General features: G+C 37.1%; 1 protein-coding gene across 1 annotated transcript in view; it reads right to left on the reverse strand.

Annotated features, from left to right (window-relative positions):
* Positions 1-17,863, reverse strand: part of DNAJB9 (DnaJ heat shock protein family (Hsp40) member B9) — a 421,139-nt gene that overhangs the window by 167,991 nt on the left and 235,285 nt on the right. The window contains exon 6 of the transcript XR_004351515.1: positions 1,859-2,037. The gene's annotated coding sequence lies outside the window, so the exon portion shown is untranslated. The remainder of the gene's footprint in view (positions 1-1,858; positions 2,038-17,863) is intronic.

The raw sequence follows: 17,863 nt of genomic DNA on the forward strand, positions 1-17,863 counted from the left end.
CCAAAAAATTAAATAAAACAAATAAATAAATAATAAGTCTTAAAAAAAAAAAAGAACTTCATTAAAAAAAGCCCAAATTAAAAAAAAAATAGAAACTATAGATCACAGTAGCTTTATTCTATATACTTATTTAAATGCTATTAATCATCTGGGTCACTTATAACTTGCTTTCACATGAACACAGCCTAGACTTGATTACAAAAGTAAAATCTCTTTGAAAAGATTTCATCATTTAAAATACAGTCACCCAGAAAACCTTTAATCTTCCATGTCATGGAACTATCCCCACTCAATCAGAAGCTGCTTAAGGGGTAATCTCAAACACTGATGCCTATGGCTGAAAATTAAGAAAGCAGACTTTCATCTCATTTGACCAGTTTTATTTCACTTTTGATTCCACCTCCTTCCCCTTCTCTTATCCTGCAGGCAGTGGACCATATATTTCTTACTTTATAGAGGATTTAATAGGTAGTCACAATTCTATAGCTGGATATCCCACAAAGCAATATTCTCCATGATAAATTCCAGCCATTTTTGACCCTCATCTTTCCTTTGAGAGCCATATCAACCATACTGATAAGACCTCGTATTACCATCTCAAGAGTATAATAAGGTTAAGACAATTGCTGTCTCAGCAAGATGCTGAGCTTTTGATTCATGTTTTTATAACAACAAGGCTGGATTACTACAATTTGTTGTTGGTATTCCTCCCAGAATGCTCACTGCTTTGACTTGACTTTGTATAGAGGATTCGGCAGTCAGGGTGTTCAACAACAAATACAGAAATGCCTGCACGTACCCTATCAGTACCACAAACACTATGTTGAAATAAAAAACTAGTTTGAAAAAGTGTAGGTACAGGTCCTTGCTTTTAACATGATGAAACAGTGAACCTTTTCCTCCCAGAAACAAGGCTTTCATGTATAACCATGGTGTAGAACTGACTGTGGCTCAAGAGGTCTAAGCTACTTTATAAGAATGTCATACTTCACTTGACTTGAGGCTCTGATCAGAAATCTGGGGACAATCTCTCTTTTCAAGAGCCAATTCCCACTTGCTAGCACACTTAGTTATATCTCACCAGAAGATACTTTCATTTAAAAAAAGTAATGTGGAGAATACAACACTCTATAATCTGCATTAATACCTTAGAGAAACTCAAATCACACAATGTACCAGTATATAAGTCTGACTGAGGAGTATTTCTTATTTATACTTGTAATTTCTGGATGAAGTCTCCACCTACTAGACCAGTACTTATCAAAGTATGCTCCTGGAACCACCTACCTCAAGATCACCTGGCGTGTTCATTAAGAACACAAATTCCAGGGTTTTACTCTTAGAGTTATAATCTCTAGGGAATTTTTTAAACAAGCTTCCCAAGTGATCTTAATATATGCTAAAATTTGAGAACCTCTGTACTAGACACTGTAAACCCTGGGAGTGAACATTCACAAGTCTCATTCAGAACCTAGCATGCTGCCTGACCCTGGTAGGTAGTCATGGTTCTGTCAATGATGTATGAATAAATGAACAGTTGATGAATCTGTATGGGGACTCACAAAGTCTAAGGCAGTGTCCCTCTCTGCTCTTGTGATCTGCTCAGCACTTTTTTTTTTTTTGGCTCAGCACTTCTGACAGGGGTTTAGATGCCACAGGTAGAGTTGCGAGATTGAGCAAAAAACAGAACACCCACCCAGTTAAATCTGAGTTTCAAAAAACAACAAATAATTTTCAATATAAGTATTTCCCATGCAATACTTGGCAACTCTAGCCTTAGACTACATAGCCCTAGACTGACCCAGTGTCTTCCCTTGGCTGATGTCCCCTCCCAACCACAAAGGGAACACACATATACCTTGTACAGAGGATCTCCGCATGGAAGCCAGAATGCCTTCCTGTATACCTCCAGGAGAGCTGTCAGCTTTACCTCTGAGGAGCAGGGTGAGATTTTCCCTCCCAGTCTCGCTGCCACTGCCTGGACAAGGCCTTATCCAAGGGTGAGGCTCTTGTTTCTCTGATCATCTGATAGCTCATCTATTAAAAAAGAAGTGAAAATGTTCCCTTGTACAAGTTGCTATGCTGATAATGTAACATGCATAAAGCTTAACAATGGTGCTTATTTTCTCACCTTCTCTCTCTTCAGAGCTGTATCACCTTCACTTTCAACATAAACAGAGTACTATCACCATTACAACTCATATACACATGTGCACACATGCACAAGCAAGTGTGCATACGCCCTCCCTTGCATGCACACACACACACACGAGCATGCACATACACTTTTTTGGAGTTCTACTTATGCTCCAGGTAGGAGATTGGCACAATATACCATGGGGGTCAAGAAAGAGAGGACTCTGAATCCACGCATTCAGATTCCATCTTTGCCATATATGTTTTCTGTGTGACTTTGGCTAGTTATCTAACCTCTTCAAACTTGAGTTTTTTCATTCATAATATGGAAATAATAATACCTGATTTACAGGGTTGTTGTAAAGATCAAGTACATTCATACAAGCAATCACTTAGAACAGTGCCTGTACATGGTGAGCTTCAATAAGTATCAGCTATTAGATATTGTTGTTTTATTATCATCAGCATCACTGTATCCAATCCCGATATGTTCTTAAAACTCAGTGACCTCACAGGACCAACAATTACTTCCCCAAGTAATCCCTCTGACTTAGGACTAGAAAGACCCCCAAACGCCCATGTTTTATTCTCATTAGGAGCTGGGAAAATAGTTAAGTTATACTTCAGTAAACTGATTTCCATTCTCTGGAAATTTTTAAAGCATTCATGCTATTGAGACCGTTTTTTTTTTTGAATTTTTGAATTTTATTTATTCATTTTTACAGCAGGTTCTTATCAGTTATCTATTTTATACATATTAGTGTATATACGTCAATCCCAATCTCCCAATTCATCCCACCACCACCACCCCCCGCCACTTCCCCCCTTGGTGTCTATACATTTGAGACGATTTTTTAATTGACCTAAATAACCACAAATAGAGAAATAGCTTAGAGTTCTTGTGATTCTACATTTATTTTGATAACTAGTTGTTTGGATGAAAAAGGTTGTCCTTAGAAATTGTCTAAAGATCAAAATATGTAACCCATTACATTTCAAACATCTAAACACAGAAGATCATAACATGTCCATACTTAGAAAATTGTGACTCTCGCTGTCATTACTAATCAAAAATTTTGTAAGAAATATGTCTGACTCTTCCTCATTGCCCAACACTATCTCACCCAATGCCTTTTAGTTAGAATATTAACATGATAGGCATTTATTTACAAATTGATCCATCTATTTAATAGGTATTCATCAACTGCCTCTATGTGTGAGGTGCTTTGCTATAGCAGTGAACAAAACAAATAACCCTGCTCTCATGGAGCTTACATTCTATGGGAGAAAGGGGGAAAAAAAGGAAAACATACAGTATGTCATTTGGTGAAAAATTTGTGGGGAAAAAATTAAGCAAGGATGGGGCTAGGAATTGCAGTGAGTGCTGTCCTTCTTACTTAGAGTTGTCTGGAAAGACCTCACTGATATTTGCACAGAAACCCGGGAGAGGTAATGGAATGAGTTCTACATATACCTAGGCAGAAGGGACAGCAATGCAAAGACTTCAAGGCAGGACAGCACCTGATGTGTTTCGTTAAGATAAACAGACCAGTGTGGCTGAGGTGGAGAGAACATGGGAGGGGGTAGTAAATGGTGTCAGAAAGAAGCAAGATGATGAAGGGCATTGTAAGCAATTATATGGACTTTTGCATTTACTCAACTGAAATGGAACACCATTGGAGGATTGTGAGCAGAGGAATAACGGGATCTGGTTTATCTTTTAGAAGGTTCATATTGCCTGCTGTAGAGAGAATGACAGTGATGGGGCAGGTATCATAAAAGTCAGGGGACCTATTAACGGTAATTGCAATTATCCATGAGAAAGATGATGGCGGCTAGGATGATAGCAATGAAGGTAGTGAGAGCTGGTTGGATTCTGGATATATTTTGAAGGTACAAAAGAACATGGTTTGTGCCTTCCAAAAATCTAAGCATGCCCATCAGAGGAGTAACCCAAACAAATGGAAATGTATTAGAACTTTCTTTAAAAAATTTAAATTTTGAATCAACAATGATGTTCAAAGGTAGGGAGTTGAGAAGCTGCCTCTGGGGTAATGGAAGAGAGATTAGAAAGACAGAAAATGATATGAAGAAAGAGGAAGACATTGTAGGTTTCTGAGGAGGTAAAATGAAAACAGTAGATAAGAAAAAGTGTAGAATTTACTGTTAAATACATCATCCACCTTGACTATTCTCAAATTAAGCCTGAAAAATACTGCATACCTTTGAGTACCTTGTGAGAACAAAATACTAGTTTATGTGTACTATCTTAAGCTGTATTTATAAAAGTAAAATGGTCCCTTTTCCCCTAACAAAGGTGAAATTCTTTGTAGAATGGAGTACCCAGCTCTGGATCAGTACTGTAAATCAGCAGACCAGGTGTGTTTCCTGAGAAACCCCACAGGTGAACAACCACCACTCTCCTCATGCCTGCTGCATCCCCTTGAATGTTCAAGAAACCTGAGTTATCTATGAATTTAGCCTTATCTGGTAATACCTTGACTCAAACATAATGCTCTCCAAGAACCAAAAAAACCACAAACCTGTACAGGAAATGGATTTAGAAGTGAAAGGCAAAAGGGCCAGAGGAACCCAAAACAAGCCTTGAGAAGACAGATAGGCAGAGAGCAAAGATTAGGTTCAGGGACTTTTAAATTTCCTCAGAGTAGACGTTCTCTGGGTCAAAAATCATGAAAGGTCCAGAGAAACACAAAGCTAATTAAAGGCTTAGAAATTGAGTTTTAAAATATTGTAAGAATACTGAAAAAAATTAACCTGAAGAAAAGGTAAAAAATATTTGATAGGAATGGGCTTTTTAAATAAACATACCAAAATTTGGATTCACTACTAACACCACGTCCACTGAGAACTCATCAGACAAAAGTTACAACCCAAGCAAAGCTGGCATCACCTTGCCTGAGTTTAACTGAGTTTAACACTCTGTGTCCCAGAGTGATAATTCCAAAAGTCTCTGCAGGAAATATAAATAGTTATGGGCAAATTCATGTAGTCATTATGATGGTACCCTCATGGTGGCTATCCCACTGACTTCTGATACAGAACTGCTCTCTGTAGCAGGTGTGGTGGGTAGGGTGTTCTATGAACTCATCTGGAAGGGAATGCACTGACAGCCAATCAAAATTCTTATTAAAGGGGACTTCCTTGGCAGTCCAGTGGTAAAGACTGCGCTTCCACTGCAGGGGCACAGGTTCAATCTCTGGCTGGGGAACTAAGATCCTGCATTCCACACCACGCAGCCAGAAAAAAAAAAAACAAAACAGAAACAATTCTTATTAAAAAGAAATTATCTTCAAAAGTGGAAAAAATTTGGCTAAAAATAGTTATTAAAAGCAATCAACTCAAACTACCAAAAAATACTGATTTGTCTTGAATGTCTATTTATATTAACATGAATGAAGGAGTATCCTACAGGGAAGGTCATGCCTGCCACGGGACCTATCGTGGAAATAGACTGAGTTTCTCTATAAAAATTCACTTGTGACAAAGACTGCGACAGATCACGAAAATGTGTGTAATTATATTTTGTCGACTTCTTAACTTCTACTAAGTATTTTGCTGTTAGTATGCTCATATGCTCTTATTCTTTAGTGTAATAAATCTTCATTCTATTGATATGTTTCTATTCTTTGTATTGTTATAAATATATTTATGGGCAAGGGTGTTATGAATTCACTTGATGATATATGTAACAGGGTTAATTAACACAATTTCAGTCACAAGGTAAAACCATGAAATGAAAGTATTAAAAATCATTGTAATAATAACAATTACATTTTTTCAGTCCTTAGATGTGTCACACATTTTACACATATTCTTAATCTCATGACAACCTCGCTGATATGTATCATCATCTTCATTTTTCATATAGGAAATCTTATTCACATAAATTTAATTTCTGGGAGGAAACAGGGCCAGGAAGTAATAATGCTGATATTTGAAAGGACATCGATTTGAGTTCAAAACTGCTGGGCTTTCTACTATACCACATCATGTTTTTAGTAGCATTTATTCAGTTTGCTTGTTAAATTTGTTCTTAAATCATTTTTGTTTAGTTGATGACATTTAAGAATATGAAAAACTGAAATTTTAGTTTGTTTTATTGCCTATTTTAATTTATTCTTACAAAATCAATGTGTATGGGCAGCATTTTAAAATGATACTTTGGAACTTTTACATCTATGGCATTTCACTACAAATACCATTTTAAAACCTGTTCGAATTTGAGTATAAGGGCTGTATCGGTTGTGAATTCTATTCTACAAAATAAATGAACATAGGGTTCATTTTGCAGTGAGACTTGAAAGAATGAGAATTAAGAACATCAGCTCCAACAAAAAACCATGACTTGCCAGGCTTTTAGAGAAGACTGCTTGGGTAGCCAAAGCAGGAAGATCACTTGCACAAGGGAGGTCATGGAGGACAACAGTGCTACTCAAAATCTGACCTCCTCCTGTTACCTATGGACATTCCTAGAGTCAATTTAAGCTTATGAAAATATCAGAATTGATTTAAAATCCAAAAACACATGTTAACTTCTTGATTAATAGAGTAAAACCTCTATCAAACAAAATATTTCTCTTTGACGATTAGGCTGCAAATTCCCGTCCCTCTGAGAACAAATAAAGCAAAACAAACTCAATAAACTTCAGAGAGGCTGGTTTACTTCTGAATTACTTAGATTAATCAAGCCATATAGACCTCATGCTGAGGGCAATTTTTAGCCAAAACCCTAGGGTTATCTACCAGGCTACCACTGTATTGATTCAGCCTTTCTGCTGTAATGAGTAGAGTGAGAAATTCTGTATGTGAGCTAAAATGTTTAGGAATCAAAAGGCTTTCCTTATGAATCTTACTACCATTTTGCTGGGACTCTTACCCATATCCTCTCCAGCTGTTCAGGGAGACACAAATGGGCCACTAGGAATATTGTCAGTTACAATGAGGGAGAAAAAGGCAGGAACTGGCTTGTATTGCTTGTTCCTGAAAGCCTTAATTTCAGTGGTGATCAGTATGTGTTTTTAAAAAAAGTATTTTTTAATATGCCTAAGGCATTATATTTATATTCAACTTCTTAAGCTGGTTTTAAAAACAAAACAAAACAAAGCACTCAAGAAAAATATGAATGCAGCAACACTTTAAAAAGAACACTTTCATTTCATGGTTGATTCTTTTCTGTCGCAAAGACAATGAAATACATGACAATGCTTCTGTCTTTTCCTCTTCTACACTAAGCACACCGACATATCCATTCAGACACTTTATAAACCACACTTGTGAATACTGACCAACCACAAAATCAAAACCTATAAAGGCTACATCTGATCAGAATATTTTTGTTGCAATTTTCTCCTCAGCAAACAGAAATGTGACTTAAAGTACCTCCTGAAAAAATACTGGCTATTATAACTGAGGTATTCCTAGTTAATGTTAATTTAGATACTACTTTTCCAGGATTCAGATGATGTCATCAGGATCTGGTTTCTCTGAGTTGAGAAGTATACAGGATTTTAAATCAAGCCAGCATTCTATGCCCAACTCTACTGTATCTTGGAAATATTAGGGAAATCGTAAGTTCTGTGAATTTCAATTTGCTTATTTAAAAAAGGGAATAAGGGGCTTCCCTGGTGGCGCAGTGGTTGAGAGTCCGCCTGCCGATGCAAGGGACACGGGTTCGTGCCCCGGTCCGGGAAGATCCCACATGCCACAGAGGGGCTGGGCCCGTGAGCCATGGCCGCTGAGCCTGCGTGTCTGGAGCCCGTGCTCCGCAACGGAAGAGGCCGCAACAGTGAGAGGCCCGCGTACCGAAAAAAAAAAAAAAAAAAGGGGAGGGGGGGGGAATAATAATAGCCCTTTGAAGTAGGATCAAATGAGAGTGTAGAGGAAAGTGCTGCTGCTAAAACTCTAAGGTATCATACAATCATTAGCGAGAAAAGCAAATGACTTTCCTCCTAATAGAGTGTGTTAAAGAAATTCCAGTTTGGGGAGTTAAGAGAGTTCGTGAAGGAGATGAAAGTGGGGACACAGGGAGAAATGTTTAGAAGAGTAGTTAAGGAGCATGTCAGTAAAGGACAGAAAACACTAGGAATCTGGAGCATAGCATGGCAAGGGAAGTGGGAGCACCAGAAAGAGCCATCATGGGAGAGCTTACAATATGTCCTTCCCTTTGCATAGCTGCTTGTCATGAACTAAACTATCTAGTGATGGTATAGTTAACATGACCATCTCAACAAGCAGCTGCTAAAACATTCTCTGAAACTCAAAGGCCCTTTTCTATAGTCTAAGCCTTGGACAATGCTCTCTTTTCAGTCAACAAAGGAAATCAATTGAAGTTAAAATGTCTATTTTTGTATAAAATAGAAAATAGCATCCTAGAACTAGCACCTAGCTGGCAAGGAAAGAAATAAGGTGCTGGCAGATTTGTATGCCTTCTTTCTTTGAGTAAATGGGTTTTGAAAACTAGCTAGTATGTGGTTAGCAATGAGCATATAAAGATAAATAAAACATTGGTATTCTTCCCTCAAGCCCAAGACTTTAGTCTAATCATGAAAAAACATCAGACAAACCCAAATTGAGGGATAGTCTACACAAAATAATTGAGCAGTACCCCTCAAAACTGTCCAAAACAAAACAAAAAGACTGAGAAACTGTCACATCTCGGGGATAACTAAGGAAACACCATACAACTAAATGCAATGTCATATCCTAGATGGGATCCTGGAACAAAAAAGGGTGGTAGTGTAAAAACTAGGGAAATCCAAATAAAGACTACAGTTTAGTTAATAGTAATATACCTGTGCTCATTTCTTAGTTTTGACAAATATGTCATGGTAATTTAAGACATGAATATTAGAGGAAACTGGGTGAGGAGTTGAATTGGTTTCCTAGGGCTGCCATAACAAATTACTCTTATAAGGACACTTGTTGTTGGATTTAGGGCCCACCTACATCCAGGACAGTCTCTCAAGATCTGTAGCTTATTTATATATGCAAAGATCTTATTTCCAAGTAAGGCCCCATTCATAAGTACCAAGGCTAGGACCTGGATATATTTTTGAGGCTACGGTGCAACCCACTACAGGGGTATATGGGAAATCTCTGTGCAGCCTGTGCAACTTTTCTGTAAATATAAAATTATTCCAGCATAAAAGGTTTATTCACAAAGGGGAGGGGGCAGTGGTTAAGTGGAATCAGTATAATGGAGGTGAAATCTTACATACTAAAAAATATACTTCCTCAGAGACAAAAGGAAAGATGGGAAGAAGAGGACTGAAAACATGTTTATAGGCATTTAGGCAAGATGTTAAGATGGTTCATGGCAGAAGAATCCCATTCCCTCTAAATATGAGGTAGGAGCTTTATAAGTAAAAAAAAGGGGGGAGAGACAGAGAGTGAACAAGTTTGGAGATACAGAGTAAGGCCTCTGAGGAGAGCTATGCAGTTTCCAAAAGTAGAAAAGAGTGATGCTCAGAACCAGAGCACTAATCAGTCCTGGGATCCAGCTGAAGTCATAAACCATGACTAAGCAAAGGTGTCAGGCCAGTTAGTTCATTTGCTCTAGCAGCCCTCAGCAGTTTGGGCACAGTAGCCGATAAAGAGGGTGGAGTGATTGATCCACAGAGGGCACTGGCCAATGGGTACAGTGACAGGTATGTTGGTGAGGAACAAACTGAAATATTTGACCTTGAGATCCAGGCTAAGTGGGAAAGGGAGTAAAGACTGTGAGAATCTTTTTCCCAATGTTTTCTTCTACGAGTTTTACAGTTTCAGGTCTGATTTTTAAATCTCTGATCCATTTCGAGTTAATTTTTGTGAATGGTATAAGGTAGGGGTTCAGTTTCATTCTTCTGCATGTGGTCTTCCAACTTTCCCAACACCACATATTAAAGAGACCATCCTTTACCCATTGTGTGTTTTGGGAACCCTTTCAAAAATTAGTTGACTATGTATGTGAGGGTTTCTATCTAGGCTTTCGATTCTGTTCGACTGATCTATGTGCCTGTTTTTATGCCAGTACCATACTGTTCTGAGGAAAATCTGTAAGTGGTAGAGCAGGTCTTTTTAAACTGGTATGTGCATATGAAGCACCTGGGGACCTTGTTAAATTGTGGAGTAAACTTGGGGAGGGGCTCCCAAGTGAAGCCAATGCCACTGCTGTTCTACCAAACTCATTACGAGTAGCCAGAGAACCTAGAGATCTTGAGGATGTCAAAATGCAGATACGAAAGGCACAGAACCGTGGCAAGAAACAAAGCTGTGGGAATTCAAGGATTCAATTTTCTGAAATAGATCAGTGTTAGAGGATGACGGGGCCCAGGGAGTTGTCCTGGTCATGAGTGGTGGAAATCAAGTGGCAGTAAATGTTGTTTGAAGAGTGTTTGGAGTGTTTGGTGGGTCCTCCCTATAGACATTTAAATCACATAGAATGAGGACAGTTTGAGTCCAGAGGAGCACTGACAGCCAAGTATTAAATTCTTTAATGCCTTTGAAGAGGCAAGACCTAGAGACTACTGAAAGGTGATATAACCCAGGGAATGTGAAGGGCAGATAGGCTTCTGTTCACGTTTTGGAAGTAAAACTCTGGAAAATACTGACCCTAGTTTCTGAGACACAGGGAAGTGAAAGAATGAGCAGTCCCAATCAAAGTTTTGGAGGTAAGCTTTTCAAATAAGCTTCACTAACGACCGAGACTTACTAATACATTCCAGTTAAATAAGAAGATGGTAGACAAAATCAATGAAAAGGCTCAAGGTTATCAGGAAAACTGAGGGTGCAGCGTATAAAATTTGGAGGGAGGTCAATGGGGGAAGGTAGGGGTGAGATGGAGAGAAAGAGAAGAAACCTTGTCTTGTGTCACTTGCCCTTCTGATGAGGACTTGGAAAAGTCAGGATGAGAGAGGTAGAGTCAAGAGCTAGATAGGAGGGCCATAAATAAAGTCAGTATATTCTCAGGACTCAGGAGAAATCCCTAATAAAAAAAACTACTTCTCTCCAAAACACACAATCCCTAGTTCTGCACTTTATGTAGACAAGAAACAGTAAGAGTGCTTCTCTGACAATCTTTCGGTTCTAAGGAAGATAGTTATCTGTTCAGCAGCAATGGATTGAGGACTTTACAGGAGTAAGATTATCAGATTTACTTTAAATTCTGAAATACAAAAAGGTGGCTTTTTTACCTCCTACTGTTGACTCTCATGGAAATCATGCTTATCATAGGTTTTGGGGCCCTGTGGCGACTGACAGGAGTGCTAACAGTGGATGTAATCCAGAATGGCAGATTAGAGATGAGACCTTTAAAGCTGTCCTGCATTCTAATTAGCTGATAGTCAGGAAAGATGTAAGCTTCAGACATTGACACTGTCACTTCAGGCAAGGACAAAAGTCATCTAATTTATATTAACATGAGAAAAGTTTAAATCTGTCCATTTAATATGGGAGAGTTTAGGCAAACTTTCATTAGCTTCTTGGGCGGATAAATGAAAGTCTGAAAGACTGTAAAAGTCATATCATTTATTCTATAAATTAACAAAGACTGAAAATCATCTCATGGTAAATCACCCCTTTTATCAGCAAAAATACCTCTGTACTGGAGCAAACGTGAGAATATTTTATTACCATCTTTAAAATCTTGTTATTTTTAAAGCCATTTACATTTTGTCTCCATAAATTAACATTAGGAGAAAATACTTCAGTGAGGAGTTGTGAAATCTGGAGATAATATGGAAAATATTTGTATCCTTAAATATACTCAAAAATACATACTTGTTTTTAGTAGTTTATTCTCCCTAAGTCTTTGGGTTAAAGTTTATAGCTTTAAACTCTTCAATCTAGTCCCCTTTAACTTTATTATACTCTTGCCTACAGTGATTTGAAGACGTAAGATCAAGACTTTGATTTAATTATTAAGATAATTCTTATAGTGTGTTTTCTTTTTAAATTACAGTGCTTTCACCCTGTTTATGGGTTAGAGTACAGAAGGCTTCTACAGAATGAAGGATACATTTACGTTCTATAGAATTTCAGTGATGGGTCTGGGAAAAAGGCAAATCAACAATTGCTATACCTGTTGAAAAGGACTAAGTGACAACTTGTTTGCTAACCAGATATATGTCCAGAGCTTGGACTTGTTTACTTAAAGCAGATGTTGACCTTTACTGCATCCCAGAAAGTGTACCACGTATCTTTTTTTACAAAGTATATAACACGATTCTTATTGTTAAGGAGTCTACAGCTTAACTGAACAGAGCATATAGGGATTATAAAGATAATCATCAAAGCAGCATATGATTAAATGTCGACACTAATATCATTTCCTTTACTAAACATTTAGACTAGGTTTTCTTAAAATAACTTATCTCTAGAATATTACTAAATACTTTGCCATTTAGAAAATCCCAATTCATTCTAGAGTAAGTTCTTTAGGCTTACTACTGTCTTGTCAATGTCTTAGTCTTGAGTCATTTCTTTCAGTGTCTGGCACATAATAGGGACACAACAAATGACTGAATGAATGGATGAGTGACTAAATCAAAGAATATTGAGAGAAAATGCAAAATATATAACATTTCTCAGATATTTCTTCTTTATCTGAAAACATGAGACAATTTTGTTGAAATATACATTAAGTTAAACCTAAGTTTTCATCACTGTTTCTCAAAACAAAGTCAGGCATTAAGTCCAACTAAAGTATCTTGGAAATTTTCCTTCAGAAGCAGTAACATCTGCTCCATCTATTGATATTATTTGTTCTACCTAAACAAATATCTATAGAGTGATGTCAGAATGATCTTTCTCATTAATGTCATCTTGGATGTATGCCTTCCTCACATTTATCATTTATTATCTAATTTTTTACAGTAACTATTTTCAAGAAACCTGAAGCACACTTGTAGTGTCCTACATCAACTGATGAGTGACATTAGTCCCTAATATTTCCCTCCTCTGTGCCAAGCTTGCTCTTTAATCTCCCCTTGTTCTCGAAGGATGTTGCTCTCTTCCTTGACAATCTCCTTCAAATAACAATGCCATGTTCTGAGTCAATCTTCACTATAAAGATCTGTTTCTCTTAATGTTATTTCTGATAATTTAGGATTATCTTTAAATCTTTTTTTCACTTTAACATGGCTTTTAATAGTCTTGACATTGTAGAGTAATAGGAATAAATTATGAAAACATGTAATGATCCTATCTAGTAATATTTTTATTGCTGTTTTTCTCCCATCCACTTGTCCCCACTTTAAAGCCTGGGTAACTATGCCATCTCTTTCTATGCCTGCTAGAAGGCAGCTACAAAAGTAAATTCTAAGGAACAACTAAAAAAAGTGGTAACAAAAGGCATAATAAATATTAATAAGCCTGAAAAATATTCAACCGACAGCCTATTATTATTCTTTACATCAAAAGAAAACACAGGAACTAAGCCTCAGAAGCAAATATGAAGGGAAGAAAATAATAATATAACAGAACTTGGAAATTAGATGAAACATCAGAAGGCTGAAAGGGGTTCAAGGAGAAAAGTCAGAATATCCAGAAGGAAATAAAAGAAATAAGTATGACAAGAGTAATAAATGCTACAGTATGAGGCAACTGGTAGCTATACTCACACAGAATTAACATTATCTAATAATATGTTCTTTTGTTTAAAAAGTAATTCCTTCTGGCTTCACTTTTTCAATTAAATGCATGAAGTAGTTCCAATGTGAATGAACTTAATAACTAGTTACTCATGCGGTCATTCATCAGAAATAAAACATCCTTAGTGGTCAAAGAATGCAACTGACTCTTCTAGAAAATGTCATTCCTTGATGACCCCAATAGATGATGCACTCCATGAGGATTTCATAAAGTTCTAGTTTCCTTCCCATTACAGGTTTCAATATTTCATATTTTTCATCATTACTTAAGATTTCAGGCAAGATCTAAAAAAGTAAGTCATACATAAAATGTTTTCAGAAAGAATGAGAAAGATACTACACAATTTGTTATTGGTGTATTGTCTACTTCACTCCGAAAGGTACACAGAGTAAGCTCTACAAGGCAAAAACTTTCTTCTTTGATTCACTCCTGTATTCCTATTACCAGAAACAGTGCTTGGTACACCGGCGTTGAAAGCATGCAAATTAAAGTTGGATGCCTTCACAAAGATATTCATAAAACTGGTTCACTAATTAGGTATGTCTTTAGCAACATTTTTCGTATTTCCTAGCACTCATTAATCAGTATTTAAGGAATAGCACAGTCATAAAATGAACAGTAAATTCATATAAGGAATATTATATTCAAGTATATTCACATAACATATATTAACATGAAGAAAACAATTTCTCTGAAAACTGAGAATTAGTGACAAAAATTAATTTGACAGGTTATAGATTAGAAATTTTTAAATGTGGCAAATTTGCCAATTCATAGATCATATTATAGAGTTCACAGCCTGAAAACATGGAGAAATGCAGGGAGTTTTCTACCTAATAAGCAATGAAAAAATTTTACAGAATCAGACAAAAAATTACAATAAATGAACTGATATTCTACAAAATAAAAATGAAAAAGACAACTTTAACAGACAAAGTAAATCTAATATACAGTATTTAATTGGGCATAATTTGAAAGCGTTCCTAGATCTAGGAAACCTGCATAAAAATGAAAGGACTACCTGAAAATGGAGTACCAGTTACACAAAGGAAGGCAGTAAAGCTGCAGGACTGTGAAACAACCAGGACATGCAAAGCTCCCTTAGGACAAGAGATGTTTCAAAAGAAAACAACAACAACAACAAAGAATGTGGGATAAAGGTCAAGTTATAGAAGAAGCCTAATGAAGAGTAGTGGATGATCAGTTCCTGTCCGATGAGCGGACAAATAAGGGACAAATAAGTAACTGAACACATGTATGTTTTAGCTGTTTTAAATAACTATATATTTAACAAAAAATATGTTTTGCTCTACAGAAATGGTTCTCAAAGTGAGGTAGTATAAGAAGTGTAAGGTCCAAGAAATCCACAAATCTGGGTGATTTTCTCTGAGAAGATAGTTTTGTAATACATCCACATCTATAAAGTTTGTCCATGATAAGAAATAACTATTTTCTTAAAACATGACATGAAAATTATTATTGTGATGAACAAGCAAGCTGAGGATGTGTAAAATATTTTTCACACTTCTTTTGCACTGTTAATGTAATACACAAACAACTTTGAAAAGTCACAAGGTAAAGATAGGAGAAAGTTAAAATAAAATAAACTTATCATTAAATGTTAAATAAATACCCCCTTGGGGGGAAAAAAAGGAGGTAAAAGACAAGGGCTAAGAACAGAAAAAGAAAAAACAGAAAAGAGGAAGGAAAGAAGGAAAGGGAGCAGAGGGAAGGAGAGGAGAGGGCGGGTGGGAGAGGGGAGGGAAGGAAGCCAACTAGACTACCTTAGTGGTCTCCTCAGCTCGACTAAACTTTAGATAGGTTTCTTCCTGACCTCCTTTTCTTAGAGCATTTACTTTAGAAAACTTTTCATTGTAAATTCTTTCCCTGCCCCACTGAAATGTATGTAAATATTTTGAAAAGGCTCTTAATGGTTTTAAATGCAGGGATCTCTTTCCCAAGGGCCTGGGAGCCATCTCTTTGAAGTGTAAACATCAGGGGGGAAACAGTGCCCCATCTTCCTGTTTCTGTGGGAAAGTAGGAGACTAACCACAGTGTGCCAAACTTGCTCCAAGTTTTAAAACTGCCTCCTGTCACAAAGACACAGAAAGTTTACTTTTCCTTTGGGTAAAGCCCAATTAACAAACACAGATGGCCTGTGTTCTCCCACTCACCTCAGTGTTTAAAAACCCTCACACCCTTTGCTTTTAGTGGAGCTGAGCTAAGACTGAGTTCTGGTCTCTCTCCCCTATTGCAACAGCCTTGAATAAAGTCTTCCTTCCCTGTTTAAATATGCCACTTTTTAAAAAAATGGAAAGAAAGCAAAATCTCTTGACAGAAGAGAAGAGAGATCAATAATTATTCGTTTTAAAACATGACAAATGAGAGTTTTTTCAGTTTCAGTAGATACTGAAACACTAACCCATCAAGGATGTTAAACCACCGCAAAATGGATGCATCTCCAAGCATGAATCATTTATCAAGAACTCAGGCGGCTACAGGGTAGGCTCAGCTAAGAGGCATTTGGGGACCAAAGAGGTGCTAGCTGATTGTGAGGAGGAAGAAACCAGGACAGAAAAGAATAGGTAGTGGATTTGAAAGCCACCAACCCAGGTGTAGCACTGGATACTGAAGATGACTCTTGGTCTGATGTTCAACATGCCAGTGCTAGGTAGACTCACACTTGATTCAGACAGGCAGTGCAGTCCAAGCCAACAAATGGAGTATTGCAACAGAAATTCAGAGCACATGTTGGTTGAAGTTGAGCAGATTCCAAGAGTACCTTCAGTAGTCAGGGGACAGAGAGCTGAGTGGATTCTTCCTGTCAGAAGGACATGGCAAGGACTCAGGGAAGACCTAGCCAGAGAAACAGAAGCCAAAGACGAATCAGGTGACCTGAACAATTCCATGGGGGAAAAACTGCAGCTCACTGGACATATATGTACCCATGGCTTGCAGCAGGCATCCTTGGTATTTGATTCTGTCAACAAGACTAATTCTGCATTCCAAAGGTTACTGGGCAGAGACTGTAAACACATCTAATAATCATCATGGTCTTAGATGTTGGGAAGTAGTGATGGGAAATGATGACTGGTCAATGAAATGGACTAAGCCTTCAGGTGGAGAGAACAGAGGTTAGCATATGAAAGGAATGGGCAAGACTGGACAACTAAACTGTCTTCATCCTTGTTCCAAGGTGCTGGGCATTGTATTTTTAAGCTTCTTAAGAACTTCTGAAAACTCCTGCTACTTTTCTCTCCAGGGGCAAGCATAGATATTTATTTAAGGGTGTGATACAGAGAACGTTTTCATCAACTCACAAAATGTGAACCTTTCCCAGAGAGCAAAACAGCATACTCCTATTGTCTTTCTTTTCTAAGTGCCAGAGGGGAATAGCTTTTAATAAATACTTTTACACTGCACTTCAGTCGAATTGCTATCGTGTGAAAACAGGCCTGAGGAGAATAACACATTGCCAAATTCCCTCCAGCGAGTGCAAAATAATACTGTAGGTTCTGGCAGGGAAATAAAATGGAAATCTGATTACTTTGTTTTATTCTATATGGAGATAATGTGTGAGCACATTTAAATACATATTCAACATATTTCTGCTGTGGCCCTAGATGATGATTTAATGTCAGCCTAGCACTAACCTTGTAACATGAGAGTTGCATTTAGAGCTGACAACTAAAAAAGAAAGTTGATAAAATTACACTTTATTTTATTTTCTGCAGAGCTAAGCAGACCTGTTTATTCCATTCCTAATGCCAGCTACTGCCATAAGTTTGAAGAAACTAAAGCTACCCAGAGAAGGCCATACATATTAATACAGCTGAAAGAATTGTCTGCTTACCATATTGGAATAGATTCAATGAAGAAATAAAAAATAAATAAAATGTGGAGATCATTTTCATGGGTCAAATTATAGTAAGCGATTTAAAGTCCAAATAGATTTCTAATAAATTACCTTTTAATTATATGAAATCCACCATTGTATTAGGGATAAGTAAACGGCTACTTTTGAAAGAATACAGAATGGAATATTCAGTGTAGAAGATAATTTGCAAAAATGGTT

Source organism: Phocoena sinus, chromosome 9 (assembly GCF_008692025.1).
Source record: "Phocoena sinus isolate mPhoSin1 chromosome 9, mPhoSin1.pri, whole genome shotgun sequence".
NCBI classification, from domain to species: Eukaryota; Metazoa; Chordata; class Mammalia; order Artiodactyla; family Phocoenidae; genus Phocoena; species Phocoena sinus.